General features: G+C 45.3%; 1 protein-coding gene and 1 pseudogene across 5 annotated transcripts in view; both read left to right on the top strand.

Moving 5' to 3' along the window:
* MBP (myelin basic protein) overlaps positions 1–26585 on the top strand; it is a 384529-nt gene that overhangs the window by 253295 nt on the left and 104649 nt on the right. The window lies entirely within an intron of this gene.
* On the top strand, positions 18917–19035 carry LOC134930959 (5S ribosomal RNA; annotated as a pseudogene).

Below are 26585 nucleotides of genomic sequence, written 5' to 3' on the forward strand. Positions count from 1 at the left end.
CCAGCGGTAGCTTTCAGTACATATAACTGGTACTGAGAAACACACTGAGGTTGTCTAAATTACAGTACACATAAGTTTTCTGTCCCTTGTTTCACATTTCTTTTGTTCTATCTTTTAAACTGCAGTTTTTTGCCAAACCTTTCATTACTAGACAGGATACTGGCTTTTCCGCAGTTATTTTAGGCTTATATGAGTCTTTAATATAATTAAGGGTTTTCCCCTCTTTGTTACCTTTCTTTGTACCATTGAATATATGTAAATGCAAGTTTTTTTAATGTATACCTCATAAAATATTATTTTTGTAACTATTTAAAGCACGGTCCTCAATGCACCACCTACTTATTTTTATATCCATAATAACTTAATTAATTTAGTTGCATAACAATATGTATGTATATATGGACCTATGTATGTATGTATGTATGTAGGAACCTATGTATGTATGTATGTAGGAACGTGTGTGTGTGTGTGTGTGTGTGTGTGTGTGTGTGTGTGTGTGTATATATATATGGTTCAAGCTGCTGTTAGATGGTTGCAAGGCAAAATTCTGAAAAGGCTAAAAACAGCACTGCATGCATATAACATATATAAAGAAACCATGGGCCCGATTCAGACCTGATCGCTGCTGAGAGTTTTCGCACAGCGGGCGATCAGCTATTAACTACAAATGCACCATAATGCGCATACACGTCGGCAAACACAACAGACATCACCGGTTAGTGACAGGCTGGTGCGAAAATTCTAATCGCACAGCCATTCGCATGCTGGTTGACAGGAGGAAGATGTTTGTGGGTGGCAACAGACCATTTTCTGGGAGTGTCAGCTAAAAAAGTGCTTTACCTAGTGCAATGTGTATAATGTGTTCTGCCTGGCGCAAAGTGTATAATGTACTTTACCTGGTGCAGTGTGTATAATGTGCTCTACCTGACACAAAGTGTAGAACATGCTCTATCTGGCGCAATATGTATAACATACTCTACCTGGCGCAGTGTGTATTGGAGGTTCTACCTGGTGCATTGTGTATAAGCGACACTACTGTGTGATGTAATATGAATTGGCACTATTATGCGGCCACGCCCCTTCCCCACAAAGCCACGCCCCTAATATTTTGCTGTGCGCATGTGGTGCACACTTTCCATGCGTACGTGTGGTCAGGCCTTCTGAGCAGCAATCCAGCCTACTTGACAGACCCCACCCCTATTAGGGCTGCTTCCATAAATTTCCCAGGTTGGTTTTCGATCCCAATCCACCCCTGCTTACCCCTCCAGAGTCCAGGGGTAGCTGGCACTGCAGACAGCAATCTCCAGTTAAATGGTATGGCATCCATTTTCCAGGTAATATGCACATCCATAATAGAGATGTCCCCGGTGTCAGCGTCCGGAGTCTTACCGGTACGCTGGGGCCGCGGGGCTGGCTTCCTTGGCGATGTGCGGGTAGCGGCGGAGGTGGGCTGCTGTGCCAGATCCGTGGGCAGCAGTAGCGGCGGTGAGGGGGTCCGCTCGTGGCGGCAGGACGTCGCTACAGTGGGTCGCTCTTGCTGAGCCATTGCTAGGAGACCTGGGGCAGTGAGCAATGTGGCTTTGCTAAAAGGTCTGCATTACCGGGCGCCGCCATGTTGGAGACCAAGTTTTGAGCATAGTTCCTGTTTCCTGTCTCTTCCAGCCAATCCAGGGGAAGCTCTCCCTATAAAAGGGGGCTGGTTTAGGACAGGGATGCCAGTGCTTCAAGTTACAACCCTGTTGTAGGTGCTTTAGCCTGTGCTCCCAGGATTCCTGCTGTATTCTGGTTCCTCCTGATCCTGCTTGGTCGGTTCTCTGTTGCTGCTGCAGCCCTGCCGTTCCTACCCTGCTACTGCCTGTGGAAGCGCCCCTGGAAAACCCGGTCCAGTAAGACTCTTTGGGCACAGTCGGCCCCGGGTCTTCTGCCTCGTCTTTCAAGCCACACTCCACAGATCTCCTTCACCAGCCACGCCTTTGTACCACCGACCACCGCCTGCAGATTATTATCTTCAGCCTCGTTTTCCAAACCACAGTCCACAGTCCTTGTCTCCAGCCACGTCTTCAACCATCATCCACAGTTCCACAGTTCATCATCGACAGTCTCGTCTTTCAAATCACAGTCCACAGTTCTTTGCCTCCAGCCACGTCTTAACCATCGTGCTCCAGCCTCGGTTCTCTACCTCAGCCCTGTACATAATAAATACTTTCCATTGACTCTCAAACCCCGCCTACGTTCTTCATTGCTCCGTGTCCCATGCAAAGGAACTAGGGCCCTCGCAAGGCGAATTTAGCAGAGTTACACACGCTAAGCCGCCGCCTACTGGGAGTGTATCTTAGCATCTTAAAATTGCGACCGATGTATTCGCAATATTGCGATCACAAACTACTTAGCAGTTTTAGAGTAGCTTCAGACTTACTCTGCCTGTGCGATCAGTTCAGTGCTTGTCGTTCCTGGTTTGACGTCACAAACACACCCAGCGTTCGCCCAACCACTCCCCCGTTTCTCCGGCCACTCCTGCGTTTTTTCCGGAAACGGTAGCGTTTTCAGCCACACGCCCATAAAACGCTGCGTTTCCGCCCAGTAACACCCATTTCCTGTCAATCACATTACGATCGCCGGAGCGAAGAAAAAGCCGTGAGTAAAAATACTTTCTTCATAGCAAAGATACTTGGCGCAGTCGCAGTGCGAATATTGCGCATGCGCACTAAGCGGAATTTCACTGCGATGCGATGAAAAATACCGAGCGAACGACTCGGAATGAGGGCCTATATCCAGCCCCCTCATCTGGTTCATTCACAGCCTGCTACCTCCTCGGACAAATCTCAGCTGCCGGATCCTCAAACACTGCTAGACGTGACACCCGGGAACAAGGGAGGGGCACCATGTTCCCGGAGACCTGCGCACGCTCGGTAGACTTTGGGGCAAATTTATTAAGCCTAGTGAAGTGATAAAGTGGAAGGTGATAAAACACCAGCCAATCAGCTCCTAATTGTCATTTTTCAAACCTAGCCTGTAACATGGAAGTTAGGAGCTGATTGGCTGGTGCGTTATCACCTTCCAATTTATCACTTCACCAGGCTTAATAAATCTGCCCCTCTGTCACAAAGCCAGAGTCTACTGTGCTATCAGAGATGCACTTGAGTACATCATCAACTTTACATCCATCTCTGAATCGGGCCCTCTACACAGTGTTTGATTTATTGTCACAATCTTACAGTACAACAGTAAGATAAAATACATTGTTTCTGAGGTTGAAAAAAGACAATTTGTTCAACCTATTTGTGGTCTCCTACGCTGTATTATTTTTAGGACAAATTTTGTTTATAATAATATTTGCTGAACATTAGCCTGGTAGATTGAACATAATAGAAACGAAAGATAAAGGCCTTTCTCTTACGTCCTACTGGATGCTGGGGTCCACATTAGTGCCATGGGGTATAGACTGGTCCACCAGGAGCCATTGGCACTTTAAGAGTTTGAGAGTGTGGGCTGGCTCCTCCCTCTATGCCCCTCCCACCAGACTCAGTTTAGAAAATGTGCCCAGAGGAGCCGGTCACAGCTAGGGGAGCTCTACAGAGCTTTTCTAGTTAAAGTTATTTTTAGAGTTTATTTTTGTCCGCCCTGCGGGGTCTGAGCCACTGTCTCCACTGACTGGACACTGAGCTCCAGAGGGGTTGGATCATTTTCCGCCACAGGGGACCGCTCGCCCCAGCAGCATGCCGCCAACCCCTTACAGTGCTGAAGAGTGGTGAGTGAGACACCGAGCCCCCCTAGCAAGCGGGGGGCCGGTGTGAAGATGGCGGCAATGGGTAGGGGGAGCAGTATTAACTGCGCTCCTGTAAAGGTTCAGAGGCACATGGTGCGGCGCTGTGAGGGGTGCCCTGAGCCAGCGCTTACCCCCACACTGGTCCACAAGTCTGTCGGGGTCCGTGGATCTCAGCCAGCAAGTTCTACCTCAGACCAGTATAATCTATGAAGAGCGGGAAGACAGCACCATTAAGGGGGCAGAGCTTCTCCTCAGAGTGGACCCAGCAACGTTCCAGCGCCATTTTATGCCTGCACAGCGCTGGATGGAAGAACAGGTCCCTCCACAGCAGCTCCAACTGTCAGTACACGGTACCAGGGGGCTGTAGAAGGGGGAGGGGAGGCTGTAAACCGACTGTGTCTCCTATTAAGGGACACAGTCTGCGCTGACAAGGGGTTTCCCTTTGCTGAAAGCGCTGTGTGCGGGTTGGCTCCGATCTCTGTGTCTCTCTTGCCATTCTTGGGGGGGGAATTCTGTCTGCCCCCACGTGTGTGTGTGTGTGTGTGTGTGTGTGTGTGTGTGTGTGGAGTGTTTCATGGTCTCCTTTAGCTATGTCCAGGATGACCCCATTCCATGTAATCAGGATAGCACTGGTTCAGCACAGATACCAGCAAGGGAACCAGAGTGGTTTTCCTCCGTCTATCAAATCTTGGATTGCTCAGATTTCTGACAGGGTTGCAAGTAATGAATCTGCAACCCAGGTATTACAGAGCTCCATGGCAATATGGCCTGGTTCTGGTACCTCAGGACGCCCCATTATATACCCCCACAAAAGTGCACGTCACACAAGACGACGCGGATACCGATTCTGACACTACAGATGGTGATGGGGATGTGTTGTGGGGGTCTGCATCTCTTGCAAAGGGGGTGCAATTGTTGATAGAGGCTATCAGGGATGTGTTAAATGTTAATGATACCACACCTGAGCAGGTTGAGGAGGCTTTTTTCACTGAAAATAAAAAAGCCTTGCTAACCTTCCCTGCTTCAAAGGAATTCAATGCTATATTTGAAAAAGCATAGGTAAAACCTGAGAAAAAAATTTCAGATCCCTAAAAGGGTCCAGGTGGCATTCCCTTTCCCTGAGGAGGATAGGAAAAAATAGGAAAACCCACCGATTGTTGACGCCTCTGTGTCCAGACTCTCAAAGAAGGTGGTTTTACTTGTTCCAGGATCTACCGCCTTTAAGGAGTCGGCTGATAGGAAAATTGATAACATGCTTAAATCAATGTATACTGCTTCAGGGACCATATTACGTCCCACTATTGCTACTGCATGAATTGCAGAGGCAATAGTAAAGAGGTCGGCTACCTTACTTGAGGATTTAGATACGATGGATAGGGATGACGTTGCATTGTATTTTCGCAACATACATGATTCTGCAGGTTTTATGGTAGAATCCATGAAAGGCCTGGGTTCCATGGCTGCGGGAATATCTTCCATGTCTGTCGGGGACTGTGGCTGCGCCAGTGGTCGGCTGACACGGAATCCAGAAGAAGTGTGGAGTCCCTACCCTATACAGGTCAGGCTCTCTTTGGGCAAGCTCTAGATGCGTGGATATCCACCGCTACAGCGGGTAAGTCTCAGTTTCTTCCCTCAGCAGCACCTGCTCTGAAGAAATCCTTCTCTTCAGCTGCAACGCAGTCCTTTCGGCCTAACATGCCTAGAAAGACCAGAACTTCCAATGCCTTCTTTAGGGGAGGTCGGGTTAAGTCCAAGAAACCTGCCGCTGCAGGTTCCCAGGAACAAAAGCCTTCTTCGGGTACGCCAAAGTCCTCCGCATGACGGTGGACTGCACGCCCCGGTGGTGGAGCCAGTGGGAGCGAGACTCAGACACTTCAGTCATGTCTGGGTATCGTCCGGCCTGGATCCCTGGGTGGTAGATGTTGTGTCTCAGGGATACAGGCTGGAATTTCAAAGTCTCCCTCCTCATCGCTTTTTCGAGTCAGGCTTGCCAACTCTGTTGGAGGACAGCACTGTACTACAAGACGCTGTCCAAAAGCTGGTAGAGGCACAGGACATTGTGCCAGTACCACCACACATGCTGAACAATGGTTACTATTCGAACCTTTTCGTGGTACCAAAATCGAATGGTTTGGTCAGGCCCATTCTGAACCTAAAATCATTGAACCCCTTTCTAAAGGAGTTCAAGATGGAGTCTCTCAGGGCAGTGATGTCAGGCCTGGAAGAAGGGGAATTCCTGGTATCCCTGGATATCAAGGATGCGTACCTCCACATTCCGATCAAGGTGATGGCGGAAATGATGATTCTCCTCTGCAAGCAGGGTGTGAACATCATTCCATATCTGGACGACCTGCTGATAAAGGCATCGTCCAATGAGAGGCTGCGGCAGTCCATTGTTCTCATCAAGCGACTGCTCCAGAGTCACGGTTGGATTCTGAACCTTCCAAAGTCACATTTGGAACCAACCCAGAAGTTGTCATTTCTGGGAATGATCCTGAATACGGAAGTGCAGAGGGTGTTTCTTCTGCAGGAAAAGGCATTGATGATACAAGCCATGGTCCGGGATGTCCTGAAGCCACCCCGGGTGTCGGTTCATCAATGCATCCAACCAATTTGGAAAGATGGTGGCCTCTTACGAGGCTCTCCAGTACGGGAGGTTCCACGCTCTGACCTTCCAACTGGATCTCCTGGACAAGTGGTCGGGATCTCACCTCCACATGCACCAGAGAATTTGTCTGTCGCCAAAGGCCAGGATTTCACTCCTCTGGTGGCTCCAATTGCCTCACCTTCTGAAGGAACGCAGGTTTGGGATTCAGGGCTGGGTCCTTCTAACCACAGATGCGAGCCTTCGGGGCTAGGGAGCAGTCACTCAAGGAGTAACCTTCCAAGGACGGTGGTCAAGTCTGGAAGCCGGCCTGCCCATCAACATCCTGGAACTAAGAGCCGTCTACAACGGTCTTCTTCAAGTGCCCCTCTTCTGAGAAATCGGGTTACTCAAGTGCAGTCGGACAACGTAACAACAGTGGCTTACATAAACAGACAAGGCAGAACAAAGAGCAGAGCGGCAATGTCAGAGGTGACAAGAATACTTCTCTGGACAGAAAAGCACGCGTTAACACTGTCAGCCATCATCATTCTGGGAGTAGACAATGGGGAAGCAGACTTCCTCAGCAGACACGGTCTCCATCCAGGAGAGTGGGGACTCCATCCGGAGGTGTTCAAGGAAATAACAGATCTTTGGGGTTTACCCCAAATAGACATGATGGCCTCTCGTCTCAACAAGAAGCTTTGACGTTATTGTTCCAGGTCGAGGGACCCATAGGCAGTGGCAGTGGACGCCCTGGTGTCTCCGTGGGTGTTCCAGTCAGTGTACATGTTTCCACCACGCCCACTCATCCCAAGAATCCTAAAGCTCATAAGGAGAACAAGGGTTCAAGCGATCCTCATTGCCTCAGACTGGCCAAAAAGGGCTTGGTACGCGGACCTTCTGAATCTACTGCAAGAAGAGCTGAGGCCTCTTCCTCTTTGGAAGGCCCTGCTGCAGCAGGGGCCGTTCGCCTATCAAGACTTAACGCGGCTACGGCATGGAAGTTGAGCGCCTGATTCTTGCACAGAAGGGCATTCCGAAGAAGGTTATTCCTACCCTCATACAGGCTAGGAAAGGGGTAACATCTAAACATTACCATCGTATTTGGAAGAAATATGTCTATTGGTGTGAGTCCAAGAAGTTTCCTACGGTGGAGTTTCAACTGGGACGTTTCCTCCTCTTCCTGCAAGCAGGAGTGGATTTGGGCCTGAGTTTGGGTTCTGTGAAGGTCCAGATTTCAGCTCTATCCATTTTCTTTCAGAAACAATTGGCTGCCCTCCCTTAGGTTCAGACCTTTTTGAAGGGAGTTCTGCATATCCAACCTCCCTTTGTACTGACTACGGCGCCTTGGTACCTTAACGTGGTGTTGCAGTTCCTCCAGTCGGATTGGTTTGAACCTCTACTGGAGGTAGAGGTCAAATTTGTTACATGGAAGGCGGTCACTTTGTTGGCCTTGGCTTCTGCTAGACGTGTGTCCGAGCTGGGGGCTTTATCCTGTAAAAGCCCTTACTTGATCTTCCACGAAGATAAAGCTGAGCTCCGGACTCGTCAACAGTTTCTTACGAAGGTTGTGTCGGCATTTCATATCAACCAATCTATTGTGGTGCCAGTGGCTACTGACTCCTCAATTACATCAAAGTCCTTGTATGTCGTAAGGGCTCTGAAGATAGATGTGAAGAGAACTTCTCATCACAGAAAGTCGGACTCTCTGTTTGTCCTCTATGATCCCAAGAAAATTGGGTGTCCTGCTTCTAAGCAGACTATTTCTCGCTGGATTAGGTTCACTATCCAGCATGCTTTATTCTACAGCAGGGCTGCCGTGTCCAAAATCTGTTAAAGCCCACTCTACTCGTAAGGTGGGGTCTTCCTGGGCGGCTGCCCGGGGTGTCTCGGCAGTGCAACTTTGCCGAGCTGCAACTTGGTCTGGGTCGAACACGTTTGCAAAGTTTTACAAGTTCGATACTTTGGCCTCTGATGATCTGAAGTTCAGTCGATCAGTTCTGCAGGAGCCTCAGCGTTCTCCCTCCCGTTCTGGGAGCTTTGGTACATCCCCATGGTACTAATGTGGACCCCAGCATCCTCTAGGACGCACGAGAAAATAGGATTTTGGTTACCTATCGGTAAATCCTTTTCTCTTAGTACGTAGAGGATGCTGGGCGCCCGTCTAGCGCTTCGTTCTCCTGCAAATGTTACTTGGTTCAGTACAACTTCGTTTTAGTTGAGTACTGCATTGTTACTTGGTAAGTAATGTTTCAGCTGTTGCTCAGTAGTTCAAGCTAGTTGACTTGATGTGCCTTGTATGTGTGAGCTGGTGTGAATCTGACCACTATTTGTGTATAATCCTTCTCTCGAAGTATGTCGTCTCCTCGGGCACAGTTTCTAGACTGAGTCTGGTGGGAGGGGTATAGAGGGAGGAGCCAGCCCACACTCTCAAACTCTTAAAGTGCCAATGGCTCCTGGTGGACCCATCCATACCCCATGGTACTAATGTGGACCCCAGCATCCTCTACAGACTACGAGAAAAGGATTTACCGGTAGGTAACCAAAATCCTAATTTTTTTGCTATTTTTGAGCATTTGGTATATTATCATTCAGGTCCATACACTGAAAGATGATCGTTCAGTGTATGACCTACCTGATTTGACATTATCTTTTACAGTATGGCTAGCTGGAAATTGCCCCTCTCCTTCATATAGTGGGTGTTTCACCACTGGAACAACAACAACAATATCTGCATTCCATAATGTCATCATGGACCAAAAACTCTAAAGCCCCCTACACACTCGGAGACCTGCGGCCGAGGTGCCCGACGACCGATATGGCCGACCCGGTGCGGGTGCCGAGGGGAGTGAAGGTTTTTTTTCACTCCCCACATCACCCGGCCCCATTCCCAACCATGCAGGTCGTCCATATCGACCTGCATGTTCAAACGACGTGAGACCAAAGATGAACGCGCATGGGGACGCGCATCGTTCATCGTTGAAGCATCCACACTGAAAGATATGAACAATTTCGTTCATGTCTTTCAGAGAAATCGACAAGTGTGTAGGGCCCTTTAGGAATATTTCCAGCACCTTGTTGAATCCTTGAGATGAAGAATTCAGGCTTCCCTGGAGGCAAGCTTTGGGGGTTCATTGTGGTACTTGAAAGGTGTACTTAATACAGTAGCCACTGAATGCATGTTTAGTTAACTGCGTATTGAACAAGTAGTTAGGTGGTGCTAGGCAACTAGAGCACATACTATATAGTATATAAATTATCCTGAAATGTAATAATGTCCCACAAGTAATGTCTTGTCTGCATTTTTTTTAACAGGAGGTAATGCAAATTGTAATAGTTAAAAAATAATGGCAATAACAGTTAAGTCATGAAGATAATTTAATTCTTAAAGTCATTTACAATAGCAAATAGTGCTTATGCTGTTACTTCTCAGATCCCTGATATGTCTAACGGTTTATACCAGGAAGCTTTACCTCCTGCCAGTTCACACTAACACAAAGATTGTGAAAGCTGCTTTGAAAACCCATAAATAACTTAGATTTAATAGAATTAGCCATTAATGATTTCTTGGCGTTCTCACATTGTTTTGTTTAATTGCAACTTTGTATTTCTTCTGTTATGATCATTCACAGAGTAGCAGAACTTGTATTAAAAATTACAAATGCACTTTTGCACAAATCTACTCGTATGCCATCACATTCAACATGGCTGAAAAGTGTTACTGGTAATCTTCTGCTATTGGACAAAGCAAAAACCCTGGATGGACAATCCTCATGCAGTACATTGGGACAGATGTATTAACCTGGAGAAGGCATAAGGAAGTGATAAACCAGTGATAAGTGCAAGGTGATAAAGGCACCAGCCAATCAGCACCAATATGTAAATTAACAGGATCTGATTGGCTGGTGCGTTATCACCTCGCACATATCACTGGTTTATCACTTCCTTATGTCTTCTCCAGGTTAATACATCTGCCCCATTGTTTGCAGTTTTTATTTTTAGCGCCACCTGTGTGGATTCAACTGAATAATTTACAGAGGGCAAAAAGCAATCATTGGGCAAAATCTACTTTTACCCACCTTCTATCAGTTTGTGCCTGTCAACTTATTAAAGAATGTGTTTTTTTAATTTGTTTTATATTTTTGCTGCTGAAAGGTAGTCTCTATTCCAGTAATTAGGTTACAGCTATCATCCACAACAAATAACCTGCATAAAGATTGAACACAGACGTTAAATTGATTTTTTGGTAAAGCTGATTCGATCAAGTTCTCTCAGCTCTTCATTTTGTCTTCCATTTAAGTCTGAGTTTCTTGACCAGATATCTTCTATTTTTATGTTAGTACATGTTCAATTCAGCAATTGTAAAGTCTTTTTTAGTGTACTTGTAGGAATTGATTTTAAAGTAGATTCCCACATCTCATGTTCTGGCTAGCCTTTCTAAGATGAATTCTTTAGAGACACACTGATGTCATTGGTTTTAGTACATTGATTGGTTGCAGGACTATTATTTAAGCCAATAACATTGAGCTGTTCATATGGAAGATGGAACACTAACAGAGCCGTCAAATGATACCTTCAATTGATGAAAGTCGTGCTCTACAGAATATAATGCACCTGTGAGCAAATTGTGTTTTTATATAATAATCAGCATTTTAAATTTGTGTTTTTCTGAGAATATATGGATGCTTAGCAGTCTGCTGTCAGTCAATGAACCCATTTCTTAGTCTATTATTTATATATTCCTGTGGAACACAGATTAACATGTCTTGGTTTGCATTTGTTCCAGTAACAATTTGAGGATTTTTATTTTTTTCTAGTTCTTCACCTTTTTATCTGCCTTTAATCTTTTATTTGCAAACTGAAAGCTCCAACTGTATTATATGTATGTAACATTTGCCTATATAGTACTACCAAATATATGTTATGTCTTGCAGCATTTGTGACAAACAGGCTGAGAATTACAGCAACTAAGATGCAAAATGTAGTAGGAAACTAGTCCTTACCCCATAGAGAATTCTACTTCTAAATTGTAATTGGCATTGTACGTAAAAAAGGAAATGGAGGTGATTTAGTCAGCGGGGATTTTAGTTAATTATTACATGTTCACCTTTTACTACTGCTTTTGGTAGCTAAAATAGTACTTGCAGTTTTTGTCCTGTTTGAACAGACATAACTATATTCTGAAATAGAAAACCTGATGCACTGTTGGATGTAGGTGCATTCTATAGTGATTGTGTCTATGGTGATGGGCAACCTGATAAACATATACAGTAGGGCAGCTCTGTTGTCTGAAAAAGGGTCACCCATTATTTTTAGTTACAAAGTTAAATAATTACAGTGAAAGAGACACCTCTTGGTAATACCATATAACAGGGGTGGGGAACATCCGACCTGCGGGCCGTATAAGGCCTGCAGAATCATTTGGTCTGGCCCTACCAAGGCAACCGCAGGCGGAACTCGAAATTCAATAAATCTAGGAGTTTTTATCATAGCAACATAAATTTTGTGAATCATTATAATAATGTAAATTTTGAGGGACAAGCAAGGAACGTCCATTATGGGGATAGACAGGACACATACGAGTACAATACGAGACAGACATGTATGCTTCTCGTCAGCTGTCCGTGGCCCGTCTGCCTGTATTGCAGTGATTCAGAGGACAGTCAGCGCCAGGCAGGCTGGGAGTGTACGCATTGCGAAACTGGATAGTTATAAGTTAAAGTGGTGTGACATCCTACAAATGGCGACTACAAAGGAAAGAAAAGTTAATGCAGAGTGTCGATCTTTCCAAGAGAAATGGGCAAATGATTATTATTTTTTTGTTAAAGCCAAAGGCAAACCTGTGTGCCTAGTTTGTGGCAAAGTGTTAGCAGTAATGAAACAAGCCAATCTGGAGCGTCATTACAGCAATGAATTGGGAGGCCAAATGCGTCTGGATAGAATCAGTGCTCTGCAGCAGAGTTTGGAATCATAACAAGCCGCCTTCACCATGCCTCGTGACGGAGACAGCACGAGTTAGTTAGTGCACAAGCTAATTGCAAAGAAGCTGAGACCTCCTGTAAATGGAGAGTTTGTGAAAGAGTATATGGTGGCTGCTGTGGAGTTCTTAGCACCGGACAAAGGAGGTCATTCCGAGTCGTTCGCTCGGAAACTTTCTTCGCATCGCAGCGTTTTTCCGCTTAGTGCGCATGCGCAATGTCCGCACTGCGACTGCGCCAAGTAAATTTGCTATGAAGTTTGGATTTTTACTCACGGCTTTTTCTTCGCTCAGGCGATCGTAGTGTGATTGACAGGAAATGGGTGTTACTGGGCGGAAACAGGCTGTTTTATGGGCGTGTGGGAAAAAACGCTACCGTTTCCGGAAAAAACGCGGGAGTGGCTGGAGAAACGGAGGAGTGTCTGGGCGAACGCTGGGTGTGTTTGTGACGTCAAACCAGGAACGATAAGCACTGAACTGATCGCAGATGCCGAGTAAGTCTGAAGCTACTCTGAAACTGCTACGAGATGTGTAATCGCAATATTGCGAATCTTTCGTTCGCAATTTAAGATGCTAAGATTCACTCCCAGTAGGCGGCGGCTTAGCGTGAGCAACTCTGCTAAAATCGCCTTGCGAGCGAACAACTCGGAATGACCTCCAAAGTCAAATTGTTTTAGTGTTAGTTTGTCTCGGAGAACCGTCTCAGATTGGATTACTGACTTAGCACAAGATATTGAAAAACCACTGAAGGGTTCTGCAGGAGATTTCCAATTTTTCTGTCTGGCTTGTGACGAGGCAACTGACCTAACAAATACTGCCCAACTGGCCGTTTTCATTTGTGGGATAACTGCAGAGTTTGACACGCAAGAAGGAACTGCTGTCAATTTGAAGCCATGCATGGCACTACAAAAGGTGAGGACTTGTTTGAGAGACTTGTTTTATCAATGGAAAAACCTGAGCTAATATTTGAAAAGTTAAGTGGCCTTAATACAGACGGAGCTTCAGCCATGGTTGGCTTCCAAAAAGAGTTAATTGCATTTATCAAGAAACAACTGAATCGTCTTAGTCTTGATCCAAGTGATTTAATTATATGCCACTGCGTCATACACCAAGAAAGTCTCTGTGCGAAGTCACTGCGGTTGAACAATATGATTTCAACAGTAGTGTCATGCATATATTTTGTCTAAAGCAGAGGGCTTAACAGCCGCCAGTTTAAGGAGTTACTGAATGATCTTGACTAAGAGTACGATGATCTTGTTTATCACTGTGAAGTGCGGTGGCTGAGTCGCGGGAACATGCTCATGAGGTTTTCCGAAGTGCGTTATGGAATTAAGCAGTTCATGGAGATGAAGGGAAAACCTGTCAGGGAACTCAGTGATAGTAAGTGGCTGTGTGATTTAGCGTTCATGTTGGACATTACCAAGTACCTCTCAGAGCTGAACGTCAAGCTGCAGGACCCCAATCAGCTTCTCAGCTCCCTGCTTTCAAACATGAAATCATTTGAAGCCAAATTAAGGCTGTGGAAAGTGCATCTCAAAAGGAATAACACGGTGCATTTCCCCACTCTGGAAGGACAAAAGCCTTCTGTGACACTTGAATGTGCTGGTGGATGTGTGCAAAACTAATCGAGGCATTTAATGAAAGATTCAAGGACGTGAAAAGTAAACAAATGGAATTGAGCATCTTTGCTACACCGTTCGATGTGGAACCAGCTGATGTGCCTGATAACCTACAACACAAAATCATTTAACTGCAATCACCCACTGCTTGAGTTCTATAAACGTTACATAAGCAGTGATGAATTTGCCACTTTGAGGAAACATGCATTGAAAGTGTTCGGAACAACTGAACTTGCCATTACAAACAGTCTACTACTCTCCAGACTGACCGGCGCAAACCTGGAAAAACAGTTGCGAGTAGCAACATCATCACATGCTTTACCAAAGAGAAGCAATTCCAGCCATCACATTAAATGTTTGACCAAATATAGCATGCTAATTTTTAAGTTGATAATTTTATATGGCCCACGAATGATGTCATAAAGATTTAAATGGCCCTTGGCAGAAAAAAGCTTCCCCACCCCTGCCAAATAAGCAAGTTTTATTTTAATAGTCTTTAAAACCCTAATATAAAGATATGACCACAAAGCATGAAGGAGCTAGGTGTCACAAGTGAGAGCTTGGATGGCCACATGTGGTCTTTATAAGCAGTAAATCTATAAAATAGTATTGCTCACATTAAATAGATGATATAGATGAGTGCAGATATAATGCATCAGAGTAGTGTTAAATGCGCATAGCAGTTCAAATAAATGTTAAATAATATCCGTTCTATTTGCCAAGCAATTTGTAAAGAAGATAATGGCAGAGATAAGTATTCATTCTAGTATCCTACACCCGTCACAACCCATGCAGTTCCTCTTTACCGCTCTCTGCTCTGGTGCTTCTAGCACACTCTGGTCAGTATCTCAGCACAGGTTGTGACAGGTGCAGGGTGCAAGAATAAATACTAGAGATGGAATTCTAAATTAAAGATAATTCATTTTTAGCTCATGTTAACTGAATTAAAAAACTATTTACAGAAGTTTTTTTCCTGTTTAAATACATACATAGGGGGGTATTCAATTGAAGTCGGAAACTGCCGTCTTGTCGGAAAGTACGCGGATCGGCGGCTTCAGCCGCCAAGCCATGTGTGTGGTCAGAAACGCGGCTAAATCAGACAGGTTTTAGCCCCTTTTCCGACAATGTCAATCCGACTTCAAAATACTTAGATGTCGGATTTTTTCCGTCGGAAAGGATCAGACATCTATTGAATATACCCCATAATAAGGCAAGCTAAACCATTTTCACTTTTATTAAAGGCTCGTGTGGCTTTATGTAAATATGGAAAGTCTACTTCAATTGTAGTATTAAAGCCATATTAAACAGGACATACAAGAACTTCAAGTAGATTTTGTATAGTCTATGCACAACTAAAGTGATAAAAAAAAAGATGGATGTGCATATTCTCCATGTCCTTTTCGTGTCCTAGGCTAGTAAAATATGTATGGTTTGGGAAAACAAAGAAACATTTTGATTTTGTATGGGTGGGCCGACAGAATCTATTTATTTAACAATTGGAAAAAGAAAATCTGCAGGCTGTTTGGATTGTAGCCACATTCTTCTCATAGTTTTAGAATTTCTGTCATAGCAAATCCCACCAGTACTAAACCATGGGCCTTTTTGTTCATGATAGCTGCTTTCCAGTTCTAGCAACATTAAGCATAACAAGAAGTATTTTAACAATAGGGAGGATTTGCTGCAGGTTTGGACCCACTCTGTTTCAAATCCGTAGGCTGCACCATTGTAAAGTAGCACATACAGCAGAACCATTCATTGCAAGCGAGGACGTCAGTGCAGTTACCAGGAAAGGGTTAGCAGATCTAATAAAACCAAAGGACTGATTGATTACAAAACACTTTATTCTTTTTTAATGTTAAAGGTAGTAAAAAGATATACCGTATAGCTGCCTTCGCCACACCACATAATTTTTTAAAATCCTTTATTTATTACCACGATAAAATGCTGCGCCAAAGTGAAATAAGCCCCAATATTCTGTTGGCAGATCGCATCCTGTGTTAGAATCGCATTAGAGGCCCCAGAGCAGTAACACAACTGTGCTAACCACTGTGTAACAGCCTATATTACTACACAAAAAGATTGGCTTACAAAATAAAAAGCAGGATCTTGTATTCCAAAGCTCTTGCTTGTCATTTGATTAAAATCTGTATATAACCTTTTGCAAGTTAAGTTCAATTAAACATGTAGGTGGTATTCAGATACCTATTGTATGAAAGCTGATTAAACACATTCGCAAACATTTTTCCCAAGTTTCCAAATGTGTGTGCCGTGTAATATTGCAGCCGTTAAGGAATGACTTCGACATTTTTGCATGTTTTAACATATCCACTGTTTTGTGGAAGGAAATCTCTCTGCAGCTGACATACTGTTAAGGTCCTACACATTGACCGATTTGCCGCCAAGGTGCCCTACGGTCAACGGACGACCCGGTGGCACGGGGTGGGGGGGGGTGACGGGGGAGTGAAGTTTCTTCACCCCCTGACATCACCCGGCCCATAGCCCTGCATGCTAATGTGGACGATATTGTCCATATTGGCTTGCAGGTATAAACGAGCCGGCACCAACAATGAGCGACCACGGGGCTGCGTATCGTTCATCAATGGTGCCTGCACACTGAAAGATATGAACAATTTGTCGTTCATTAATGAATGAGATTGTTCATATCGGCCGCACACATCGGCCAGTGTGTAGGGCCTTTTACTGTAGCTTCTACCATATTCATACAAATTGAATTAGTTGTTTCAGTTTTCTGCAATCTCTACTGCATTTCTAGTGCATCGCTGTTGTAGATTAATGTTCTGATACTTTTGTGCTTTTACTTGGATTAAAAAAAATATATCTGGTTAATAATTAAATGAGTTGTTGATGACAGACTGAGTAAACTGTGTGTATGATATGAGTAGCCCTGTTGCATGACTCTTTAGTAATGCTGCAGAGATATGTCATAGAAGTGTAAAGTACAGAATAACAATAATAACATATGTACGGTATTTCTGTGTAGTTTAAGGGAGATATACGGTACATTGTGCAATTTTGCCTGACAGGTTGCACTAGCAGTTCATAGGGTTTTTATTTTACATAAACCTACAACCTACATAATGTACTATTTTATAATATGCTGTCCTATTCTTTATCTCTTTCTACTCATAGTTATATCTGTGATGGCTTTTATACCCAAAAGTAATGTCCTACTAAATTTAATTTACAGTAGGTGTGTAATTACTTTTAAAGAGGTTTTTTCTAACATATTAAGGACTGTGGGCCTAATTCAAGGTTGATTGCAAAACAACATTTCTCTGACGTCCTAGTGGATGCTGGGGACTCCGTAAGGACCATGGGGAATAGCGGCTCCGCAGGAGACTGGGCACAGCTAAGAAAGATTTAGGACTACCTGGTGTGCACTGGCTCCTCCCACTATGAGCCTCCTCCAGACTTCAGTTAGAATCCTGTGCCCGGCTGAGCTGGATGCACACTAGGGGCTCTCCTGAGCTCCTAGAGAGAAAGTATAGTTTAGGTTTTTTATTTTACAGTGAGATCTGCTGGCAACAGACTCACTGCAGCGAGGGACTAAGGGGAGAAGAAGCGAACCTACCTAACTGGTGGTAGCTTGGGCTTCTTAGGCTACTGGACACCATTAGCTCCAGAGGAATCGACCGCATGGAACCGGCCATTGGTGTTCGGTCCCGGAGCCGCGCCGCCGGCCCCCTTACAGAGCCAGAAGCAAGAAGAATCCGGAAAATCGACGGCAGAAGACATCAGTCTTCACCAAGGTAGCGCACAGCACTGCAGCTGTGCGCCATTGCTCCTCATACACACTTCACACTCCGGTCACTGAGGGTGCAGGGTGCTGGGGGGGGGCGCCCTGAGAAGCAATAAATACACCTTGGCTGGCAAATATATCACAATATATAGCCCCAGAGGCTATATATGTTATAAATACCCCTGCCAGAATCCATAAAAAAGCGGGAGAAAAGTCTGCGAAAAAGGGGCGGAGCTATCTCCCTCAGCACACTGGCGCCATTTTCTCTTCACAGTGCAGCTGGAAGACAGCTCCCCAGGCTCTCCCCTGTAGTTTTCAGGCTCAAAGGGTTAAAAAGAGAGGGGGGGCACTAAATTTAGGCGCAATATTGTTTATACAAGCAGCTATTGGGGGAAAAATCACTCAGTTATAGTGTTAATCCCTGCATTATATAGCGCTCTGGTGTGTGCTGGCATACTCTCTCTCTGTCTCCCCAAAGGACTTTGTGGGGTCCTGTCCTCAGTCAGAGCATTCCCTGTGTGAACAAGCCACCCTGGTGAAACGGTCCGTCTGTGCTCAGTGATGCTGAACTCTTTCTAGCTCAGATCACTTTTTGGGACTCCCTGGTATTGTATGTGCCCATTTGGACTCCAGTTATTTAACTGATACTGATATATAATCAATATTGTTTTTTTCCATGTTTGCTATTTTTGATCCTTAATTATTGCTCTAAACCATTTTCTGGTATTTCCTTTTAAATGTAATACTTTTTTGCAGAATCCTTTCTGCATAAACAGGGTCTTATACCCATTTTGGTAAGCCTTTACCATGCAGCCTGTGTTTACTTTCCTTTTTCCAATTAATCGTTGATTTCATGATTGTTTTATTTCATAATTTACTTAATTTTTTGTTAATTTGTGATCTCACCACATTACCATTTCTCCTCCTTCTTCTAATTTTCCCACCACCTTTTTCTCAATAGGTAAGCCTAACCCACCTCTCTCATCCACTGTCCGCTATATATTTATATAAGACAGTGGACAGCAGAAGGCAGGGTTTCCTCCCTATTCTGAGCATATCTCACTTCTATTTTTAGTACCCTCTCATCCAGATGCGAGACCACTCTCTGCAATGCTCACAGCAACAGAGAATCTGCGCTAGAAACTGGACAGCAGAAGTACCTTGTTGCTCACTACTCATTACACTCTCTCATTTGTGTCCTAGTGTTTATTACTGCCATATTTCAGCAGCAACGCCCAATCTCATCCGACCTTGGAAGCTAAGCGCTGATCAGCCTGATCAGTACCTAGTAGGGTGACCTCTTGGGAATATCAGGTGCAGTAAGATTGTGACCTCTGATCACAAACAGCAGAAGTGTTAGAGCAACTTCTGAAACTTACCTATTCCTTATCCAACTTTCCCGCAAACCTTCTATTTATCTACAATTGGCTTTGCCTTTAGGCTTATTTATCAATGCTCTTTTGTATCTTTTAATAATCATACTTTTATCTTAAATGCTTTGTTATCTATAAGGATCTAGCCTTTTAGCAAACAGAATCTCTACCAGGTGATTACCCTCAGTCATTTGACATTTCAATTATGAACCTTTGTGCCTCTCATCTATTCTCATGAGGTTTTAGACTAGGTGCTTACCTACAATTATCACTGCGGTGATTATATGTACATATCATTTACCTCTACTCCAATTTTTAATTTTGATTAACTCAGGCACCTTAATAATATTAATTTTTTGTAATTTTTTTATGTTTTTCAGTATATTTTTCACCACAGGTGCCCATAATTTTGTATCAGGCTTATCCTGATTTCTGTCAATATATATGTTTACTTTGTGTTCTTGAACATTTTTTTGTATCAAACTCCTCATTACTTTTATTCGTTATTAATTAAATGTTAAGTTTTAATAAACTTATTTCAAATTTCTAAGCGTGCCCCAACACAGAGTCTTTCTTTTTTCTTCTCTTTGCTTAACCATTACTGACTCTGGGAGCACCACCAACTCAAATAATTATTTAGATGTCTTCATTAAGAATCTTTAAATTTAAACTTAGTATCGTTGGTCATTCCCTGAACAGTTTTCTACAATCTGTGTATTAATCTATGTTCATCATTACCACATTTTTCCTGTGCGGAACCAAACCAAATTTCTGTTAACTCGGGGTCCTGTCCTCAGTCAGAGCATTCCCTGTGTGTGTGCTGTGTGTCGGTACGGCTGTGTCGACATGTGGGATGAGGAAGGTTACGTGGAGGTGGAGCAGAGGCCGATAAATGGGATGTCGTCCCCTGTGGGGCCGACACCAGAGTGGATGGATAGGTGGAAGGTATTAAACGACAATGTCAACTCCTTACAAGGCTGGATGACGTAAAACAGCTGTGGGACAGCCGGCTTCTCAGCCCGCGCCTGCCCAGGCGTCTCAAAGGCCATCAGGGGCTCAAAAAAGCGCCCGTTACCTCAGATGGCAGACACAGATGTCGACACGGAGTCTGACTCCAGTGTCGACGAGGTTGAGACATATACACAATCCACTAGGAACATCCGTTACATGATCTCGGCAATAAAAAATGTGTTACGCATTTCTGACATGAACCCAAGTACCACATAAAAGGGGTTTTATTTTTGGGGAGAAAAAGCAGCCAGTGTTTTGTTCCTCCATCAGATGAATGAATGAAGTGTGTAAAGTAGCGTGGGTTCCCCCAATAAGAAACTGGTAATTTCTAAAAAGTTACTGATGGCGTACCCTTTCCCGCCAGAGGATAGGTCACGTTGGGAGATATCCCTTAGGGTGGATAAGGCGCTCACACGTTTGTCAAAAAAGGTGGCACTGCCGTCTTAGGATACGGCCACCTTGAAGGAGCCTGCTGATAAAAAGCAGGAGACTATCCTGAAGTCTGTATATACACACTCAGGTTATATACTGAGACCTGCAATCGCCTCAGCATAAATAGTGCTGCTGCAGCGTGGTCTGATACCCTGTCAGATAATATTAATACTCTAAGACAGGAAAAATAGTTTGCTAACATAGAGCATATTAAAGACGTTGTCTTATATATAAAGGATGCACAGAGGGATATTTGCCGGCTGGCATCCAGAATTAATGCAATGTCCATTCTGCCAGGAGGGTATTAGAAACCCGGCAGTGGACAGGTGATGCTGCCTATAAAAGGAACATGGAGATTCTGCCTTATAAGGGTGAGGAATTGTTTGGGGATGGTCTCTGGGACCTCGTATCCACAGCAACAGCTGGGAAGAAAAAAAAATTTACCTCAGGTTTCCTCACAGCCTAAGAAAGCACCGTATTTTCAGGTACAGTCCTTTCGGCTTCAGAAAAGCAAGCGGGTCAAAGGCGCTTCCTTTCTGCACAGAGACAAGGGAAGAAGGAAAAAGCTGCACCAGCAGCCAGTTCCCAGGATCAAAAATCTTCCCCCGCTTCCTCTGAGTCCACCGCTTGACGTTGGGGCTCCACAGGTGGAGACAGGTGCGGTAGGGGCGCGTCTCGGGAACTTCAGGGACCAGTGGGTTTGCCCACAGGTGGATCCCTAGGTTCTGCAAATAGTATCACAGGGATACAGGCTGGAGTTCGAGGCGACTCCCCCTCGCCGTTACCTCACCTCAGCCTTGCCTGCTGCCCTCGGAGAAAGGTAGTACTGGCGGCAATTCACAAGCTGCACTTCCAGCAGGTGAAATCTAGGTACCCCTCCTTCAACAAGGCCGGGGTTACTATTCCAAAATGTTGTGGTACCGAATCCAGACGGTTCAGTGAGTCCCATTATAAAATTGAAAGCCTTGAACACTTATATACGAAGGTTCAAGTTCGAAATGGAATCGCTCAGGGCGATTATTGCAAGCCTGGAGAATTTCATGGTATCACTGGACATCAAGGATGCTTACCTGCATGTCCCTATTTACCCCCTTCACCAGGAGTACCTCAAAATTGTGGTACAGGATTGTCATTACCAATTCCAGACGTTGCCGTTGGTCTGTCCCCGGCACCGAGGTATTTACCAAGGTAATGGCCGAAATAATTATCCCGTACTTGGACGATCTCCTTATAAAGGCGAGGTCCAGGGAGCAGTTGTTCGGCGGAGTAGCACTATCTCGGGAAGTGCTACAACAGCACGGCTGAATTCTGAATATTCCAAAGTCGCAGCTGGTTCCTACGACGCGTCTACTGTTCCTGAGTATGGTTCTGGACACAGAACAGGATAAAAAGGGTTTCTCCCGGAGGAGAAGTCCAAGGAGTTGTCGTCTCTAGACAGAGACCTCCTAATACGTATACAGGTGTCGGTGCATCAATGCACGCGAGCCCTGGGAAGGATGGTAGCTTCTTACGAAGAAATTCCATTCGCCAGGTCCCATGCAAGGATTTTCCAGTGGGATCTGTTGGACATGTGGTCCGGGTCGCATCTTCAGATGCATCGGCGGATAACCCTGTCTCCAAGAGCCAGGGTGTCGCTGTTGTGGTGGCTGCAGAGTGCTCATCTTCTAGGGGGCCGCAGATTCGGCATACAGGACTGGGTCCTGGTGACCACGGATGCCAGCCTTCGAGGCTGGGGGGCAGTCACACAGGGAAGAAACTTCCAAGGCTATGGAAAAGTCAGGAGACTTCCCTACACATAAATATTCTGGAACTAAGGGCCATTTACAATGCCCTAGGTCAGGCTAGACCCCTGCTTCAACACCGGCCGGTGCTGATCCAGTCAGACAACATCACGGCAGTCGCTCATGTACACGACAGGGCGGCACAAGAAGCAGGATGGCGATGGCAGAAGCCGCAAGGATTCTCCGATGGGCGGAAAATCATGTGTTAGCACTGTCAGCAGTGTTCATTCCCGGAGTGGACAACTGAGAAGCAGACTTTCTCAGAAGACACGACCTCCACCCGGGAGAGTGGGGACTTCATCCAGAAGTCTTCCAAATGATTGTACACCGTTGGGAAAGGCCACAGGTGGACATGATGGCGTCCCGCCTCAACTAAAAGTTACAAAGATATTGCGCCAGGTCAAGGACCCTCAGGCGATCGCTGTGGACGCTCTGGTAACACCGTGGGTGTACCAGTCGGTGTATGTGTTCCCTTCTCTGCCTCTCTTACCCAGGGTAATGAGAATAATAAGAAGGAGAGGAGTAAGAACTATACTCATCGTTCCGGGTGGGCCAAGAAGAGCTTGGTAACCAGAACTCCAAGAAATGATCTCCAAGGACCCATGGCCTCTGCCGCTCAGACAGGACCTGCTGCAGCAGGGGGCCTGTCTGTTCCAAGACGTACCGCGGCTGCGTTGGACGGCATGGCGGTTGAACGCCGGATCCTGAAGGAAAAGGGAATTCCGGAGGAAGTAATCCCTACGCTATTTAAAGCTAGGAAAGAAGTGAACGCTAACCATTATCACCGCATATGGCGGAAATATGTTGCGTACTGTGAGGCCAGGAAGGCCCCAAAGGAGAAATTTCAGCTAGGTCGATTTCTGCACTTCCTACAGTCAGAGGTGACTATGGGCCTACAATTGGGTTCCATTAAGGTCCAGATTTCGGCTCTATCGATTTTCTTCCAAAATGGAACTGGCTTCACTGCCTGAAGTTCAGACTTTGTTAAGGGAGGGCTGCATAGTCAGCCCCCGTTTGTGCCTCCAGTGGCACCGTGGGACCTCAACGTGGTGTTGGGTTTCCTAAAGTCACATTGGTTTGAGCCACTCAAAACCGTGGATTTAAAATATCTCACGTGGAAAGTGGTCATGCTTTTGGCCTTGGCTTCGGCAAGGCGGGTGTCAGAATTGGCGGCTTTGTAATGTAAAAGCCCCTATTTGATTTTCCGTATGGATAGGGCAGAATTGAGGACTCGTCCCCAGTTTCTTCCTAAGGTGGTATCAGCTTTTCACTTGAACCAACCTATCGTGGTGCCTGCGGCTACTAGGGACTTGGAGGACTCCAAGTTACTGGACGTAGTCAGGGCCTTGAAAATTTATGTTTCCAGGACGGCTGGAGTCAGGAAGACTGACTCGCTATTTATCCTGTATGCACCAAACAAGATGGGTGCTCCTGCTTCAAAGCAGACTATTGCTCGCTGGATTTGTAGCACAATTGCGCATTCTGTGGCTGGCCTGCCGCAGCCTAAATCTGTAAAAGCCCATTCCACGAGGAAAGTAGGCTCTTCTTGGGCGGCTGCCCGAGGGGTCTCGGCTTTACAACTTTGCAGAGCTGCTACTTGGTCAGGGGCAAACACGTTTGCAAAATTCTACAATTTTGATACCCTGGCTGAGGAAGACCTTGAGTTCTCTCATTCGGTGCTGCAGAGTCATCCGCACTCTCCCGCCCGTTTGGGAGCTTTGGTATAATCCCCATGGTCCTTACAGAGTCCCCAGCATCCACTAGGACATCAGAGAAAATAAGATTTTACTCACCGGTAAATCTATTTCTCGTAGTCCGTAGTGGATGCTGGGCGCCCGTCCCAAGTGCGAATTGTCTGCAATACTTGTATATAGTTATTGTTAACTACAAGGGTTATTGTTGAGCCATCTTTTGAGAGGCTCTGTTGTGTTCCTACTGTTAACTGGGTATATTATCACGAGTTGTACGGTGTGATTGGTGTGGCTGGTATGAGTCTTACCGGATTCAAAATCCTTCCTTATTGTGTCAGCTCTTCCGGGCACAGTATCCTTACTGAAGTCTGGAGGAGGGTCATAGTGGGAGGAGCCAGTGCACACCAGGTAGTCCTAAATCTTTCTTAGCTGTGCCCAGTCTCCTGCGGAGCCGCTATTCCCCATGGTCCTTACGGAGTCCCCAGCATCCACTACGGACTACGAGAAATAGATTTACCGGTGAGTAAAATCTTATTTTTCCTTTAATGGGCAAAACCATGTGCAGTGCAGGTGGGGCAGATATAACATGTGCAGAGAGAATAGATTTGGGTGGGTGTGTTCAAACTGAAATCTAAATTGCAGCGTAAAAATAAAGCAGCCAGTATTTACCCGGGATCGGCATGAAATACCTCCAATCAAAATGCCGACGTTCAAAATGCCGACACCAATTGACCGATGGTCAAAATGCCGACATGTAAAATGCCGACAGGTCAAAATACCGACATGCATTTTTTGTTTCTCTTACGTCCTAAAGGATGCTGGGGACTCCGTAAGGACCATGGGGTATAGACGGGCTCCGCAGGAGACATGGGCACTCTAAAGACTTTAAATGGGTGTGCACTGGCTCCTCCCTCTATGCCCCTCCTCCAGACCTCAGTTAGATCCTGTGCCCAGAGGAGACTGGGTGCACTGCAGGGGAGCTCTACTGAGTTTCTCTGTAAAAGACTTGTTAGGTTTTTTATTTTCAGGGAGCACTGCTGGCAACAGGCTCCCTGCATCGGGGGACTGAGGGGAGAGAAGCAGACCTACTTAAATGATAGGCTCTGCTTCTTAGGCTACTGGACACCATTAGCTCCAGAGGGTCGGAACGCAGGTCTCACCCTCGCTGTTCGTCCCGGAGCCGCGCCGCCGTCCTCCTCACAGAGCCGGAAGATAGAAGCTGGGTGAGTATGAGAAGAAAGAAGACTTCAAAGGCGGCAGAAGACTTCGGATCTTCTATGAGGTAACCAACACACACACACACTGGTGGCACTGTATGGGTGCAGGGCGCATGGGGGACGCCCTGGGCAGCAATTATTTACCTCTTAGGGACACTGGCAGAGATATATACTGCGGAGGCAGTATATGGCAAAAACCCCCGACCAGTATAAAGATTTGAGCAGGATCGAAGCCCGCCGGTGAGGGGGCGGAGCTTGATCCCTCAGCACTAACCAGCGCCATTTTCTCCACAGCACGCTGCAGGAAGCTGGCTCTCCGGACTCTCCCCTGCTGAACACATACAGAGGGCAAAAAAGAGGGGGGGTCGGCACATTTATTTGGCGCAGTGAGTATATTTATAAAAGCGCTGTACTGACTGGGCTTTTATTCCAGTATCCGGTGGCGCTGGGTGTGTGCTGGCATACTCTCTCTCTGGGGTAAATTTACTAAGGTCGGAGATTTTTAGAACTGGTGATGTTGCCCATGGCAACCAATCAGATTCTACTTACCATTTATCTAGCTGCTTCTAGCAGATAATAGATATAATCTGATTTGTTGCTATGGGCAACATCACCAGTTCTAAAAATCTCCCGCCTTAGTAAATATACCCCCCAGTCTCTCCAAAGGGCCTTATTGGGGGACTGTCTCTATATATATATATATATATATATATATAAAGTCCAGAGGTGAAGCGCACACACTTAAAGGATGTTAGAAGGGTGCCGTGTCAATTGTTATTGATACCATAGTTCCCAATGCTTACCCTGAAAGGGTTTAGACAAAAGGAGACCAGCACACCACCATATGAAAAAATATGAAAAGCATTTAATGAATCAGTAGCATTATCATATCCATGCACAGGAGTTCAATCAAGAAGGCCCTTACAGCTTTAGATTCCAGCACACCACCAGTAGCCAGGCATTTTGTTACTAGTGGTCACACTATGGCTGACTTTAGATGTATGCCAATAGATCACATCCCCCCACTACGTAGGGGAGGCGATAGACATCGGTTACTTCTGCAACGTGAATGTGAATGGATCTACAAGTTAAATTCAACTGCGCCCAGTGGTTTGAATGAAGAACTTATTTTGACTCCTTTCATTTGAATTTTCATTGTTACTACTGTTTTACAGTCAACTGACCAAGATAGTATACTTTATGTCAAATTGTCTCAAACGGGATCGCTGTTGACAATGCCACTAATGCAACTTACTACCATTTCTATTTTTGTGTTTTTTATATAATTTGTTTTTTATGATCAATTAGCCTCTATGTCGATATTCTCCTACTAATGCGGCTTTGTATGCCTGTTTAAGATGATATTTATAT

This window comes from Pseudophryne corroboree, chromosome 5 (genome assembly GCF_028390025.1).
Source record: "Pseudophryne corroboree isolate aPseCor3 chromosome 5, aPseCor3.hap2, whole genome shotgun sequence".
Classification (NCBI taxonomy): domain Eukaryota; kingdom Metazoa; phylum Chordata; class Amphibia; order Anura; family Myobatrachidae; genus Pseudophryne; species Pseudophryne corroboree.